Raw genomic sequence first — 17,980 nt, 5'->3', positions numbered from 1 at the left:
AAGTCAATTACAAAATAGAAAGGACCTTTTTGGGTGACTTCCACATTTCTGACACTAAACTTGTGTGTCTATTCCTATCTAATGTCACAAACTTCATCATCCTAGTCATGGATCATGGCCCTAGTAATATCTATAATGGATTCATGATTCTTTTTCCCCGCAACCCTTTTCTATTATGGGTTATATGAAACTCTCAACTCCTTATTGATTCCTACTTGCTTACAAAAATTCTTGAAATCATTGGTCTATTTTCTAATCTCAAAACCTTAAAATTTTTGCCTATCTATTTCTCAACAAGAGCTTTGAACTCTTGAAATTTACTAAATACCTCATTCGTCATCTTCAAAAAATAAATTCATGTTTTATGAGAGAAATCATTGATAAAAGAAACATAGTATGTACCTCCCAAAATTAATACTACTAACATCGGCCCACAAACATTCGAATGTATTAGGTCTATAATCTCCTTAGAATTGTGCTCACTGTAGACTTGTGCTCACTACTTGGAAAAGTAGCATTGGCATTTTTCAAGCACACGCTTTTGCATACTCAATGTTGCTTAATATTGAAATATGGGAATATTGTGACTATCTCCCCCATAATATGTAATTCTCTATAATGCAAGCAACTCATCCTCTTGTGCCATAACTCGCACAGGCTAGCACTACTATGAACCAAGGCTCAAATAGGTTCACCCTATAACCTATAGAAATTTCATTTTCTAACCATAATCACTTGTGCTACTCTCGTGCTATATTCTTCCAACCTGACAAAGACTTTTCTTCTCTCGAACTCTACTACAAATCCCTTATCTTCCATAATTGAAATTGAAAGATAAAAATTATTTAGACCTAAAACAAATAACACATCATTAATGTCTCAAGACTTACATGGATAAATCTAGAAGGAAATAGTACCAACTTCTACTACTGAATACTTGGCATCATCACCAAGCTCAACTTGTACTCTTAACTCCTGCTTCATTAAACTAGAAAATAATTGTCCGGTTGATGTTATATGAAGATATGCCTCCCTATCCACAGAGCACACATTCCTTGAAATCATGTTGGTAGAAAGGAAAGATATCAATGAGAAGTATTTCTCAAACTTGGCAGCAAACCCATTCATCTGAGTTTCCATTGAGATTCTTACCTACTTTTGTTGTTGCTTCCCTTTTTCCTCCTTGTTTCCTAGAAACTGTGATGCATAATTTCCAAGTTTATGACAAATAAATAGCTTAGTGCTACACAAGTCATTTCCTGGCTGTGTGGATGACTCCTCACTCTTTCTCTTACCCTTACTAAAACATTTTCCTTTTTGCTTCTCTGTGCAACTTAATAGGACCAAGTTCTCGTCACCACCCTTCTTGTTGGCCTTTAACTCCATCTGATTCTCCTCCTAGATATAATCATCCCACAGACTGAAGAAAATTTAACACACTAAAATAAAATACTCACACGCATAAAATAAATACTAGACATATAGAAAACTGACATGGCGGAAAAGGCAGAGAGCCTTCAGCATTCCTCGCACTCTCATTATTAAAATAATGTTTATGATACATATAAAACATGAGGAATTTGTCTCAAGATAGTGCGTGTATCTTGAACAAACATGGTTGAGATATTTTCTCAACAAAACACTAATCTAGGAGAACTAGTTGGAGAGAATCTCTCATCCTAACTAAACTCCCTAGTTTGAGGAACTAACTCCTAATTCTCTTGATTTAATTTATTTAATTGAATATCTGGATTTATAATTGATTTAATAAGAGAGTGAGGCTAACATTCCCCCCCTCAATGATAAATCCAAAAGTAAGAACAAGGATCCCTCTTCCAAGTTCTCAAGTTAATCCTCAAAAAACACTGCCTAAAAAAACGCCAAAGCTGGATGCTGAAAAAACTCAACTTTGAAGAGAACATGAATCAGTTGCATGTCTGATTCATCTTTGAATGTCGCTTGAAAATTCCATCACGTGACAAGCTGCAAAAAGATCCAACTGTACTTTGCTTGAAAACAGCATATGGTGTCCACTGACACAATTTGATGAACACCCACCAGCGTATTTTCTAATGATGATCGCCCACTGGCATATTTGCTGATCATGATCGCCCACTGGCATATTTTCTGATGATGATCGCCCACTAGCATATTTGCTGATGATGATCGCCCACTGGCTGAAGATGTCGAAAAACAACTCAATGTTGCTTTTATTATGATGAAAGTTTCTCACTGTTGCTTTTTTTGTCGATCGCCCACTGGCAAATTTGTTGATGCTCACTGCGGATGAAAAATTCCCACTGGTTGATCAAGATTCCCACTCGCTGCTTCGTTGATGTTGTCGAGACTTTCAATCTGAAAACCACTTGTCAATTTCATTGGCATTTTCCCCACTTTGTCAACTGAAAGGAGAGGCAATATTCTCCAAATGATATATGAACTCCCCCCCTTCAGGTGCAAGAGATTTTCACTGTTGTACTCCCCCATTCAACTGCACGAGAGTACCATCTTTATTTGACTGTTGGTTGCATTATGTGTGGGTGAATTCGATTGTAAAACTTGTACAATCTTCTAGCTATGGATGACCATTCCCAGGGATCAATCCATGAATAATTTATCTTCAATTTGGTAGGTTGGTCATGTTTGCAGCATTTCTCTGATGAATGATTCGACTTGCCAGAATGGTGACAAGGATGGAGATCAAAAAAATGATCTTCCAGATGACTGGTTCTTTGACAATGAGAAAATTTCAATTTGTCTGCAACTTGAGTTTGCATGCATGGTTGTTTGTCTGCACTTTCAGTTTGTGTGCATTGATGTCTATCTGCAACTTGCGGAGAACTTGCTGAGGTGAGATGTTCAAGTAATCCAGCACTGATGAACTGAATGGGCTTTGAATATTAATCAGGGATATGTAAGTTGTCGTCATCTTCGACATATCCTAATCCGCGTCGATTTCGTTTACTTTGGATTTCTTCCCATGGCTTGATGATTGGTTTGGAAGAAAGTTGACTGGATCAGCTTCAACACTTGAAGCTAGTTGGATGAATGAGTTCAAATGATTAGTTGTACCTAGAAAAGACTTGGAAGCAACACGTTTATCTTGCAACTCAATTCTCTGCAATTGCGATTCTATTTGAAGGAACTCAATCGTTTCATGTGCATGTTGAAGATGCACTTGAATGTCAGCAAGAGTGTTTTTGCTGATGTGCACCATGTCATCGGCTGATGATAACATTAAATTGTGAATAATTTGGGACAACTGAATGTGTGTCGTTGTGTTTTCTTGCTTACTTTGAAGTCAGGCTCACTTGGTGTAGAAGTCGTGCTTGAAAATTGCACACATTAGTTGATCACTAAAATGACAGGCTCACTTGTATTGTTTGTTGATTGCTGATGCTTTAAACACTTGCTTGAATTGTTGACTTGACGCTCGCTTGATGACGATCACTTTGCTTGAAAGGAACTTTATGAATGTTGTAATGAACTTTACACAGGCTCGCTTGTTGTGCGTTGAACTGTCACACTTGATTTGGTTACTTGACACGCTCACTTGATCTTAGTGCACTTGCTATAGACACATGCTTGTTTTGATGCTTACTTGAAGATTAGAAGTCATGCTTGTTTGATGATGATTGCTTGCTTGATTATTTTATGAACACACTCGCTTGCTTGATTGTTTTGACTTGAAATACTTGTTTGTTTGATTGTTTTTAATGACATGCTCACTTGTTGATGATTGTTGTACTTGCTTTAAACACTTGTTGTCTTGAACTCTTGGGTGATTACTGCACTTAGTGATGCACTGAATGTGCTGAAAAATGATGGGTGTCGAACACTGTTGAAAATGCACCCAAATGACAAATAATAAATTCAATGTTCAAGTAACAACTGACTTGACTTAATGTATGCACTGTAACAAATCAAATGAAGGTGTCGATTACAACCGAGAATGCACCTGTTGGGCATCGGATCCCCCGAGCAATGGTTTTGGGGCTTAAAGCCCGAATTTTGGGTAAAAGTGTATTGTAAAGACTCCGCAAAGTGTGCGAAGTGAATGGTCAAGTCAAAAGGTTGTTTGCCCTTGAGTATGTAAGGTATTATATTAAAATTTTGGCGTGCCCATGGTCCGAGGACCATGGGATTGTATATATAGAGCGAGGCTCTAAAGATGTAAGGTAAGCTTTTTTGGGAAGAAAAAGAAGTCTTTGTCGAAGAAGGAATAACTTTGAGTCTGTATGTTCGAGTCTTGGGTCGTAGAAGTAGGTAGAAGGCTCTGCAGCTGAGTGCGCAAAGTCTTAGTAGAGTCCACAACTGTGTGTGTGGACCCCTGCAACTGAGTGCGTAGGGCAGAGTCTGGTCTATATTGAACTGTACTTGAGGAAGATCATTAATAAAGATAAGTTGGTTTGACATATTGTGCATCTGGTCTATAGATCTGTATTTGAATGTTATGTGTTGATGATATATGTTTATTTATATGCGCGCACTTGTATGTATGCTTATGAATGGAGACCTTCTAAGTAATTAACGAACAAACCCTAATTAAGGAAGACTTGGGTAACCTACACTGGTCGCACTACGGCTGGAGCTGCGTGAAGGTCGTCCCACCGAACACAAGAAGATTACTGGTACACGTAACATAGTAAGCACGAAGGTTGAATCAGGGGACCGATATCCCATATCAGACATCCGCAGAGTGCGGAAACCTGGTTCCAGCACCCTCCCATACTACCTCGGGTGATACCTCGGTCCACGCACTACGAACTGTTGCCGAAAGGGCTGGTACTTTCGGGATTTGCTTGGCTAAACTCACTGTTGAACCTGGGTCAGGCCCCACGTAGCCAACAAATGGCTCCGTTGCTGGGACCAGGATCTGCCTAAGGGATGTCTGATGTCGTGCCACTGGAACCCAACAAAGAAGGAAATTGAGGAGTGGTTAGACCAGAAGATTCACGAGTTCACGACATAGAAAAACAGAACTCCACAGGTATCTGAGAAAAGGTGGCTAGATCGCTACGTGTATACAGAAATCCATGAGATTTTCTTTGCATCCTTTCCTTCTGAACTGTATGAGTGGATCGCGAGATTATCCAATAGCCAGGGAAGGTGTAAGCTAGACCAACCGATAGTGTGGACTATGGAATTAGTGCGCAGACAGGAGGCATCAAAAGATAAGATCGCGCAAGTTGTGGACCATTGGCTCGACCGAATAATAGTGGGATTCATCATTGAGTTCGCGATAGGCATGACCATGAGCTACAACGAAGCATAACGATGTTTTCTCAAGGGACCGCGAGGTAAGTATATTAAATCTTTGAATACTTGGATTAAGATCCTGTTATGTGAAAAACGGGTTATGCGAATACATTAATGTTTGGGATGATGCGGACTGGAAAGATCTACAAAGGTAGCGGGGAATTAGGAAACAGTCCCTTAATTTCACCTTCGCGAGAAAGCGAGGAAGATCTCACTCAGGTTTCCCCAAGAAGTGCGGTCAGTTTAATAAGGCAGCACATTCTGCAGTTACCACCTCCATCCACTCCACCTCCCGCTTCTTCACCCACTCCACCCACTCCACCTCCTGATTCACCTCCTTCACTCGCTCCACCCACTCCACCTCCACCATCCCCGCAGTTCAGCATGGCAAGCGCAATCAAGCTACCCGTATATAGAGGAGTAGGGAATGAGGATCCGGACTAGTTTTGGTTTGTGGTTAAAGCAGTATGGGAAGCGCAAGGGGTTACGGATGACAACATTAAGAAAGCTACATTGGTGAGCGCGCTGCAGGATCGCGCATTAACATGGTATATTAAGCACTCTAATGACCACCCAAATGCAGGAATAACAGAGATCCAGAACACGTTGAACAGATAATTTAGCCAGCCGAAATCTGAAACACAGTCAATCATTGGGTTCAAATAGATCATGATGCTTCCAGGTGAGACCCTCTGGGATTTGGATCAGTAGATGAAGAGTACGATCCACGAGACTAATATGACACTAACGGATGCGTAACATCGCGCATGGTTTGTGGCATCTCTGACACCGCACCTGAGGACGGCGTTGTCACAACAGAAGCTTTCAACCCAGGCCGAAGCATTGGAAATGGCGATGAGGTTGCATGAGACCCCGATACAAGATCCTGGGTTGGGAGTTCAACAAATCCACGCGCAACTACAGAATCTCTGCATGGAAATGCAGAGCTTGAAGCAGGATAGGGCACTGCGGCCAGAGGCGGCGAGGAAGTATGGTGTGTAAAATGCAAAGGCCAGGACCATGACAAGGACCATTGTCTAGTATTCACGAACTACTTGGCAGGAGGGGGGCCAATGCTGTCGAGATCGGAAGCACAGGCAGGGCCGAGCGCGACACCCGCATTATGGTGCGTGATCTGTCAGATAGGAGGAAAACACATGATGGACAATTGTCATTTGTTGCAGAAGTATACACAGACTCTCCAGCAGCTATTTTGTAATTTCTGCAGGTCAGTAGGCCACGATGAGCGCACTTGTTGTAGTTACAAACTAATGATGGATTGGACCCTAGCTTATAGGATGCAGACAGAAAGGAGAGCCCTCGACCCAGCTGCGGGGATGGCGTGCGCTGGATTTCAGGGATGTGGTTGAGGACGTGGAGGAATGGGATCAGGAAGGGGCCGCGGAAAGTTGATTTTCTATAATTGTGGAGGGCCAGGGCACTGTGCCCACGATTGTACCAACCCAACAAGGTTATCTTGTTCGTACTATGCTCAGTTTGACCATGAAATGATAGATTGTCCTACGTTGATCACACAGATGCGTGAGGAAGGGGTACTCCAGCCTCCTCCAACTCAAAATATACAAATGATGAGGTCTGAACCGCATGAAGAAGATCCAAATGTGAACATGATGCTCAGAAGCGACGCGACCATAGGGGAATATAAGGGGAAGCAGCCCGAGGAAGATACATGGGTTTGCAAGGCTCCTGCAAAGGAACCTGAGTTTGACTTAAAGCGTGCAAAGGAGACATTTATGGAAGCTAAAAAGAGCTTCATGGAGGCCTCCACTTTAGGTAGTAAGGATCAGCCAGAGCCATGAATGGATCCTTTCATGATTACTACCTTTCTGGAGACATGCATGAAATTTCTGCTCGACAACAAGGCAGTTAAGGGGCTACAAGGGCTGATCACTAAGTGCGCGGGGTCAGGAGAACCGCGTGTAGTCCTGAAACTGGGGAAGCATGCATTGCACACTGGGAGGGAAATGAGATTGACGGCGTAGATTGGTGAATATGAAATGGATCAGGTAATCCAGGACCTAGGGTCGACGCCAATGTGTTACCAAAGCAAACCTGGGAACGCATGGGCAGGCCCGTGTTGCAGTGGTCTCCTATTCAATTAAGAATGGTGAAACAATAGAAGATTGTTCCCATGGGGAGGTTGCAAGGAATAATAGTTGATATTGAAGGCGTGAGCACACAAACAGACTTTGAAGTGATAGAGATTGTCGATGACAACAATCCCTATCCCGCATTGTTGGAAATAAACTGGGCCACTGATATGAATGGAGTCATCAACCTGAAGAAGCAAAAGATGATATTCGAGAAAAAGTCCCTATGTGTAGTAGTTCCGCTAGACCCAGTCGAATGGGCGCGCTACACTAAACTAATTGCCGACGATGAAAGCGACGATGAGCTTGATTGTATTTACCAGATAATGGCACGAGACCAAGATCGGGTGAATCTGACTACGGACAGAAGAATCTCGTGGGAGCGTGATAGCTCTTGCACTTTAGATTCAAACGAGGAAGTAGAACACTGGAAGAACCGGTTGCACGAGGTGACAACACTAAATTTCAACATGATGATTAGATCATTGCGTTACGTAACGACAGAGGCAAGGGAACCACAAACATATGATGGAGTAACAACGATGGATGAACTCCAAGAAAAATTCGAAAGCGTAGTACCAGAACAACAGCGGTACGCTGCGATGGAAGGCGCACTATGCACAACACCTGCACAAGGGTGGAATGCACATCAAGGGACCATGGTAAGCTGACGCGAATGTAGAAAAATGATGCGCATAAAATTTGGAAAACCCCAGTCACTAATGAGCACTGGTTATAAGGGACAAAATAACTTGCGCGCACATCTTTCCCGATGGGTGCAGGGGTATGACAGGCAATTTTTTCCAATACACACCAGTCTCAGGATTGAAAGCCAGAACAAGGTGCGATCGCAAAGAAGGAGGTTTGTGCTACCAACTATCGATAGAGAAGCGTTCACCAAGGTATGCAACACCATGTATAGAAGACATAAGCTATGATGTACAAATTGGGACCTGCGTGTTCCAGCGATCAAATGGCCCTATAAGACAATATGCAAAAACATGGTCGCGAAGTTGATTCCGAGGTTGCAGAAGGAAGAAGGGATTGGTATTTCTGAAAAACCTCCACATAAAGCTCCACATAGAGTAATCGCAACAAAAGGGTCAACGCGCGAAGACCTACCAGAAAGAAGTACAAAGTCACGTGACAGGGAGTATGTAACACTTCAGGAAGCCATTCGGCAAGGGAATCAACACCTTCGCGAACTTGAAGAACACCGGGTATTGCTTAGCAAGAAGAGCATGTTGCTGGACGCAGAGGTCAAGTAGTTGGAAAGTGAACTAAGGGAAGTCGTTCTTGAGGAAAAACCTAGGAAAGTGCAGCCAGATGCGCACACCCCTAAGGACAGACGAAAGAAGTACCGCCGAAAGTTAGTCGGTCTAATGCCCTGGTTGAGGTCACAACTTATTCAAGGAGGAATGCAGGAGAGCGGGCCACACCCTATCGCGTGCATGACAACAACAATGAAATCTGGTTCGCGGACCCTTCAAGGGGAGGCAATGGAGCTCCACGCGGGTGGTTCGACCACCTGACTAATCGTCGAAAGAATAGTCTCACTTCTCTAAACAATTGGAAGACAGCACAGGACTATAAACCAGTCTGTCAAGGAAGTACGCGAAGACGAAGGTGCGTGCAGAAACAGGAGGTCATAGGGTTCACGCCCGCACACTAGAGGAGCACTTCCACGCCGATATAGTATGAAGTGACCATTAGTGTCACTGTTCATGATGATATGGTGAAATTAAGACAAATAGGAGTGGGCGACAGATAATTAAGACGACAGTTATGGACAAGATTTTGGCAAATCTGCCGCCAAGGGAACATTTATGATCCAGATTTGGGGGGAGCGGTCAAATTTGAATTTGAAAAATGCTATAAAACCGCAAGTGCCTGCCACGAAACAACACTTGGTCTCTTGAGAATTGAGTTGTTGCAGAGTGTTAAGCGCCGAGCGATTTTAGAGCAGTTGTGTGCATGATCAACGAATTTCAGACCAGCCATCATGATTGCTACCAGACGCGGAGAGAATTTGGCCGAAACTATCATTGCAGAAGCTGCGCCGGAGGGAGTGGCACCGTAGGCCCAAATATCCGCGAACGCTGAGGCCAAATAAGAACAACCATGTGCAGGGACTAGTCTGCATGTCTTCACGAAATCCACGCTCGGGCCGGTAATCCATGCAGAGAAGGGCAAGGCGGTGAACGTTGAATTTGAGGACGAGGAAGAGGATCTGCAAGAACTCATTGCGCAGATAAAGCAGCAGGACGATATAGAGGAGGACACACCACCTATGGTTTCCTCAGCAAAGATTCTCATGTACGTTCCTCTGCAAAAAGGTAAAGCAAGGGTTCCTAAGGATTTAGAAGCCACAAAGAGTGCGCTCCAGACCCCGCTCCTCCCTGATGGCATCACTTTTGAGGGTCTGTTGTTAGGCAGGGTGCCTACATTGAAATTTGAGGATTGGAACCTCGCGGATAGTGAGAAGTTCCCGCACTTGGCGGTTGAGAGCTTGATGAAGCAGAATGTTGAGTGGTCAGTGACATGTTTGGAGCCACGGAAATGGCTGTGTGGCATGGAGAAGATTGGGTTACTTCATCTGCGATGGATACCCCACTATCACCACGCACCAATTACAATTTTTTTTATCAGGCAGTTGTTGTGCCTGGTGCACGATGGGTATTTGTGGCTGGAAGAGCCAATCCCCATCACAGTTGTGCTAATTCACAGGGTTTCTTGGCTACCCTATCAAGGAAGTGACCCCGTGGCGATTTCGGGAAAAAGCGGTGACTTGGCCCTCGCGGAGGCAATGAAGGCCAAGGACAAACTAGAAAAGAAGAAGCAAGGGTACAATATCATGAGTATTCAAGATAAGGGGGTGTGCGTATCCACCCAGCTACTAGCCGACAAACTCATGAGGAAGTGTCGTGCTGATGAAGTCCTCGCGCCAGTGGTTGTGCTAGTGGAATAGTGCGCGGAAGGTGTCTAGTTCAATTGGGTGGAATTCCTCTATGAGGAATTTCTCATTAATTGTAGGGAGGCCCAGGAGCAGGGTAAGACCTTCAACTATGCATGGTTTCTCTTATCCATCTTGTTGGTGGCAGGAAAGCTAGCGGAGGATAGCCAATTCCTCGGTATTGAACAGGACTCATCAGAGGCCGCGAGGTACGCCTCGTTGTGGGCCACAAAGGATGCAAAGCGGATTCGCGAGGTCAAGATATTTTTGGTGCTTATGGAGACAAGCATCCGCATGTGGATAAACCGACGGCCGCACCTCTCCCCTACTGTCTATAACAACTTACATGGCTCAGCTGAATCCAAGGCGGATATGCATAATGTGTATATCCGGACGTGCAAGGACCCCGCACGGGATTGGGTAAAGCTTCCATTCATCGCAACGGACGACGCCATATTTGTTGTATTGGAGTCTTAGCCCTCGGAGTGGCGTGCCCCAGATCTAACAGATTTGGACAAAGCTGTTGCGCAGAAACAAAAAGAGGAAGCCAAGCATCGGGTTACACAGCTAGCAGAGAAGCGTCGTAATGAGAAAGCAGTTGCAGAAGTCAGGGTGTGTTGTGAAGCCATATTGGCAGCTGTAGCGCAAAAGAAGGCTGAGGAAGCAGCAGAAACACAGGCGAAAGAAAATACAACAGCGGAGCCTGAGGAGGGCCAGGAAATGTCCACGAAATAGGACATAGAGGGTGAGGATACGACAAAGGAACGTGCGGGCCCTGTACCAGAATCGACTCAACTCAAGACGCCACGCGTCCATGAGAAGCCAGCCCCGCAGAAGAAGGTAAAGGCAACAAAAACCTCCGTCGACCCAATTTCGCTCACCGAAGGAGACCTTTTTGACATTGGTGAAACAATTTGCGATGTCATTAAGGATACCTTTGAAGAATTAATGACGGAGCAAACGATTGTGTTGGGAGTGCTCACAACACAGTTGCAAGAGTTACAAGTGCGACCCCCAGGAATGGTGACACCATACGTCATGGCAGGTACATCCGAAGTCGAGCAGATGTTGCGCGCCCACACAATGAACACTTTGGTGTTACTGGAAGGCATAGTCTCAACAGCAGCAGAGGGTGACAGGGCCACGGTAAGCAAGATGAAAGGCTTGGGGTTGAATTTGGCCGCCCTTTCGAGGGAAACCTTATACCAATTACAGGATGGGGTAACTACTGAGCTCCGCGCTAGGGAGGGCACGCACTTCAAGTCTTGAGCGAGTAGAAGATAAATATGGAACAGATCAGCGTGCAATGCGACGACCTGGTCACCCAGACCCGTGGATTGTAATAAGTCATTGAGGAGGCCCGTAGCAACATACCGGAGTTGGCCGTTCCGGCGGTACTACCAACAGCAGAAAAGATTCACCAACTGGCGGCTGGAGTCCGCCAGGCCAAGGAGGAGGCAACGAATGTTCAATTGGAGTTGAACCTGTAGATCGTGAAGCTGCGGTTGAAGGCGCAGCCTTCTACACCCCCTAAAGTTAGAGAGCAACATACCCGCGCCATTCAATCGAGGTTGGAATCCATAGAGCGCGCGGTACAAGATTGCACGGGCTTGTTAGATCAATCACTCTTCACGCTCACCTCACCACAGGAAGATCCAATTATATAGCGTCTAGAGATAGAAGCACGAGAGTTGCAGTAGGCCTATGACAATGTCTGGGGGACCGCGCAGATGGTCGCCCTTACTCAACGACTGGCCAAGATGAAGGAGGCCCAGGGTCTCAAGGAATAGGTGGATGTTGCGCGTTAGAAAGAAGCAGTGCTTAAAGTGCGCATCCAGCCTTGGCTGGAGGAAGCATTCACGGTCACCGCCAAGATCAAGGGAAAGTTGGGACAGATGCAGGGCATATATACACTAAGGCAAGGATGTGTCCCTGACAATGAAGCATCGGCGATACGCGCACAACTGGTATAGCAGATAGTGGAATAATGTGTTGCAGACTTACGTGAAGCACAACAGAGTCTGGATGGACTCTGCGCGAAGATCACCACACCAACGAAGTGACTTGAGGGCGAGTCATGATGTTTGTGTTGGGGGCTTGTTGGGCATCGGATCCCTGGCGCAACGGTTTTGGGGCTTAAAGCCCGAATTTTGGGTAAAAGTGTATTGTAAAGATTCTGCGAAGTGCACAGAGCACAAAGCGAATGGTCAAGTCAAAGGGTTGTCCGCCCTTGAGTATGTAAGGTATTATATTAAAATGTCAGCCTGCCCATCGTCTGAGGACCATGGGATTGTATAAATAGAGCGAGGCTCTTAGGATGTAAGGTAAGCTTTTTTGGGAAGAAAAAGAAGTCTTTGTCAATGAAGGAATAACTCTAAGTCTGTAAGTTTGAGTCTTGGGGGCCGTAGGAGTAGGTAGAAGGCTCTGCAGCTGAGTGCGCAAAGGCCTAGTAGAGTCTGCAGCTGTGTGCGCAGAGGCCTAGTAGAGTCCGCAGCTATGTGCACAGACCCTGCAGCTAAGTGCGCAGGGTGGAATCGGGTCTGTATTGAACCGTACTTGAGGAAGATCATTAATAAAGATAAGTTGGTTTGACATATTGTGCATCTCGTCTATAGATCTATATTTGAATGTTATGTGTTGATGATATCTGTTTATTTATATGCGCGCACTTGTATGTATGCTTATGAATGAAGATCTTCTAAGTAATTAACGAACAAACCCTAATTAAGGAAGACTTGGGTAACTTACACTGGTTGCATTGCGGCTGGAGCTGCGCGAAGGCCGTCCCGCTGAACGCAAGAAGCTTGTTGGTACGCGTAACCTAGTAAGTGTGAAGGTTGAATCAGGGGACCGATCTCCCATATCAGACATCCCCAGAGTGCGGAAACCTAGTTCCAACACCCTCCCATACTACCTCGGGTGAGAACTCAGTCCGCGCACTACGGACTGTTGCCGAAAGGGCTGGTAGTTTCAGGATTTGCTTGGCTAAACTCATTGCTGAACCTAGGTCAGGCCCCACGTAGCCAACAACACCCGTACAATTCAAAAAAAAAGTTTATCTGCAAGTGATACAAAAAGTGTTGATGATGTTGATGTTTTTAGGCTTGAAGTGCTTGATTTGTAGCGTCCTTAACTTGATTGCTTTGATTACATGATGTGAAATGTTGTAGCAGCTTTTATCAAGTCGATTATGTGACGCTTTGTGCTTATGAACTTAATTGATTATGGGAGCTTTAATTTCAGGAGCTTGATCGATGACTTGTATATGTAAAAAAAAATAATGTGCATGTAGTTGTTTTGTTGAAGCATAAGAAAAAAAGCATTTTACAAACTCGACACAAGTCATACAAACACATCCACGACACAGTGTGTACCTATGATTCCCTTATTCAATTTCGAGCGGATCTAGGACACAAACACCAGAAAAAAAAATATTTTTTTTATTAAATATTGAAGTACATCAATCTTCACCTTCTCAAGCAATCATAAATTCAAGCACGCACTCCCTTGAATCAATTTCTCAATTACAACTTTAACTTTGACTTCACTTTGAAATGGACTTGATTGAGTCACTCCAAAAATTACAAACTAAAATCACTTGAAAACTAGAAATAAAAACCACACCTTATCTCTCCATTAAAAAACTTCATTGAATTTTCTAAGACTCCTTTATGACTTTCATATTCTCTAGATTTGAGATATATTGTGGACAACTTGCATTAAAAAGTATATTTTTTTAAAAGAATTAACTCAAATAACAAAACCTTTATGTTGTGAGTCTCCACAACTGTGATCTATTTAAGACCCAATGTACCTCTTCCTTGCGGATTCGAATCAATGATTTTCAGTTGTAATAACTAATATCAATGGGAAAATCACACCTTTCACTCCTTCAATTTCTTCTTGATGTTCATGTGGCAGAAACTCCTTCAACGCAGCAATGTGAAGAGTCACGCAGGGATCATTCAACTGACATATTCATGCTATCATGATTTGCACCTTCAATCACAAGAAACCAGAATCTGTAGCCTTGGTCTCTGGTAGATCCATCCAGACTTTGCTTTCATTTTCAATCAAATGCGCAAAGCTATATATCACATACAAGGAACAAAATTCAATGTGGAATTTAAATATGGGTAGTGAAATTTATTGCACAACAATCTGTCGGCCTTCGAATCTCGTTGCTAGACAAATTCAGTGGTGGCGATGAGGAAATCAATTTCTTGGACCGTATTTCAGGTGACACAACGATTTCCTTATCTCGCAACCGCAGAATTTGGGCATCCGAAATCCGGTAATTGACACGCTGACAGTTCACTCTGGCCCTTGAAACAACTTGCCCTCAAGGTCTTTCTAAACTTGGAGCTGGAACAATGATAAATATTTTAGAGGTTTCCCTTGTCTGAGTCTTTGTGTTCTTTATAATTCTGGGCATTTTCATATCTACAGCCATGTCCCTTTTGCCATAAAATTTCATGACCAAACCTTCAAACAATTCTTGGACAGAGAATAAATGTTGTCAAGAAAATTGTATCTTGTGTTCTGAGAAACTCTGCCACTGCATCGATATCTACTTCGGAACCATAAAATCTACTTGTGTAGTTGTTAGCATGTTGCTTCTGTAATGGGAAATCGCATACTGATGGTGGGTATGAAAAAAATGCGTCAAAGGGATCTGCAGGTTAAAACTCAATAGCACAGGCTTGCATGTGCACATTGTAATGGAACTATGTGATGGGGGTGAACGTTTTGATCGGATTATTGAGAGAGGACATTTTAGTGAACAGAAAGCGACTGAGTTGAAACGAATTATTGTTGAGGTTGTTGAAGCTTATCATTCTTTAGGCGTTATTCATCGATAATTGAAGCCACAACTCAATAGAAAAATACTATAAAACCCCAACAGCAAATCTTTAACTGTCATAAATCTCAAAAGCAGTATCAAAACATGCCAAAAAGAGAGAAAAAATCACCAACCACGTCTTTAAAATACTGAACACATATTTAAAGCAATTCAATAAAAAATTCAAGAAGAAGTTCAATTGTTGACCTTGTTCTATTTTTTCCATGATCCAAGCTCCAATTCCTTCACGCAGGTTACCATGATCCAAGCTTCTTTGACGCATTCTCTGATAGACGCACAAGAGATGATGGTGCCTTGGTTTGTCAGCTGAGCATGCCCACGAGTGCTTAAGCTTTACCACCAGATCCATGCAACAATACTCTGTATATTTGCAACTACCCGATCCACAATTTTTGGCATACTGAAAAACCTCCATAACAACATATATGCAAGTACGGAGCCTAGGCAATAGAAAGAGCAGTCTCTGCCACTGCAATGTCTCCAATAGTGCTTCAGAGTCTTCAACTCAGAAACACAAAGCAAGAGGAGTCTCTACCCTTTAAATGTCTCCAGAACTTTCTGAATTTTTTCTTTGAACTTTGAGTGTGACCCTATCAATTACAACATTTCAACTAAAGATCGTGAGGAAATATCCATTTTCTAAAAAAGCTATATTAGTCATTGCACCATTGTGCCCATCAAACTTTTCAACATTTTTTTGGGTTTTCACATCCCAAATTCAATATCCAAAATCTCACAGGCTAACCAATTATCAGGCTTTGGTACCACATGAAGAAAATTTAACACACTAAAATAAAATACTCACACACATAAAATAAATAATAGACATATAGAAAATTGACATGGCGGAAAAGGCAGATAGCCTTCAACATTCCTCATATTTTTATTATTAAAATAATGTTTATGATACATATAAATACATGAGGAATTTGTCTCAAGATAGTGCGTCTATCTTGAACAAACATGGTTGAGATACTTTCTAAACAAAACACTAATCTAGGAGAACTAGTTGGAGAGAATCTCTCATCCTAACTAAGCTCCCTAGTTTGAGGAACTAACTCTTAATTCTCTTGATTTAATTTATTTAATTGAATATTTGGATTTCTAATTGATTTAATAAGAGAGTGAGGCTAACACAGACTTTCAAAATTGGGAATATCCTCACAAGAAAAAACACCTTATACAAATGGTTTCCATGAAACTAAAAATCCATTCAATGTCATCTTCACCAACTAGGCGTCTTCTACCTTATCCTTGACTATCTCAAGTTGGTCACAAATCTATGTGATGTTCATCACGTAGCTAGTAACAGTGTCAAATTTGATAGAGGCTTACCAATGCATAGAGTATCTCCTTAGCAATGTTCTTATTGGATATGTGAGAGATCAAGTGATCTTTGATAGCATCCATGATCATATGCTTGGATTATACCTCCCCCTTGTTACGGGTTGTGAACTATTACAATTTTTTTAATAGTGTCATTGCATCTTTCACAATATCCCAAAGATCATTCTCTTCCAACAAGAGAGTAAACATGACCTTCCAAGAGAGAACCATCTGATTCGTCCTCAAAACTAAGGTTAGTTGATGCCATCCTTGATTTGCATACAAACTCTACTCTTCAATCTTTTAATGTAGCTTTGATACCATGTAAAATTTCGAAACCCTACGTGAGGTGTCATATGCTTCTTTATTAAATAAATTAGATCTTAAATTTACTCAATAACTAAAAAAAAGAAAAAATTTAGAATGCATTAATTGCATAGATGGTTGAAAAATACAACAATAGCTTAAAACATAAAACACAGAATCTATCCTTTAAATCGACTTATCACTAATGCCTCAAAACTTACAAGGACAAATCAAAAATTATGTTTTATACCTAGTAAATGAGAAAGTTGCAAAAAAAATCTAATAAACATGTGGTACAACTCTAACCATACCATTGTACGAATTGTCTCTATAGTTATATTGATCCATATAGTATGTTCATACAAATATAGGAAATTCGCTACATGAATAGATATGCAATATGTAATCATTGTTAGGCTACTCTTCCAGTGCTACACTATTTCTCCTTTCCTCAAACTCTTTTTTCACCTTTAGATGAAATTGTCTTTGTAAAGAATCAATGTATGTTTTCCCTCTACCTTGCCTTGCCTTTATAGTTTTAGTAGAGAATTCAATTTTTAAAACTACTCATAGTCTAAGTACAATTTTAAACTCAACTACTAAAAATAAGACTTTCACTTTTTTACTATAATTAATTACAAGGTACAATTATTTTCCAAAATTAAATTTATTTTCGAAAAAAAAAATCAAAAATATCTCAAATTACTTCTCTCATGTTCACACTAAACATGTGTAGAAGTTTGTATCCGAGCTATAATTCTTAATGGAAATTAAATTCCATATCTAATGAATATTCACTTCACATATTTTTGATCTACCAATAGTGAGATGTATTGAAAATACATGAAAAAACATGTTTCTTAAATGCAAAATTGATACACATCCAATGAATGCTTACACTTGAAATTTTAGTAATTCTATAGTCAACAATACGATTAAAAATATTGTTTTCTTCCTTTCTCTCTAAAAATATCTTCCCTTGCAATTGACATCATTATCTTAAATCCCATTTGTTCTTTTAAAGTTTATTTTCATAATACATTTTTTGTTTTAAAGTATATTTTTTACCTTAAAATTCCCCTATTGGTTTTCTAAGATTTGGCATCTACAATAAGCTCAACTACTTCATTAGGGCCATGATTGACATCCTTTGAGCTTGTG

This window comes from Pinus tabuliformis, chromosome 3_2 (assembly GCF_031772625.1).
Source record: "Pinus tabuliformis cultivar Carrire ecotype Pingquan chromosome 3_2, CPIR1, whole genome shotgun sequence".
NCBI classification, from domain to species: domain Eukaryota; kingdom Viridiplantae; phylum Streptophyta; class Pinopsida; order Pinales; family Pinaceae; genus Pinus; species Pinus tabuliformis.
This window is presented reverse-complemented; position numbering follows the sequence as displayed.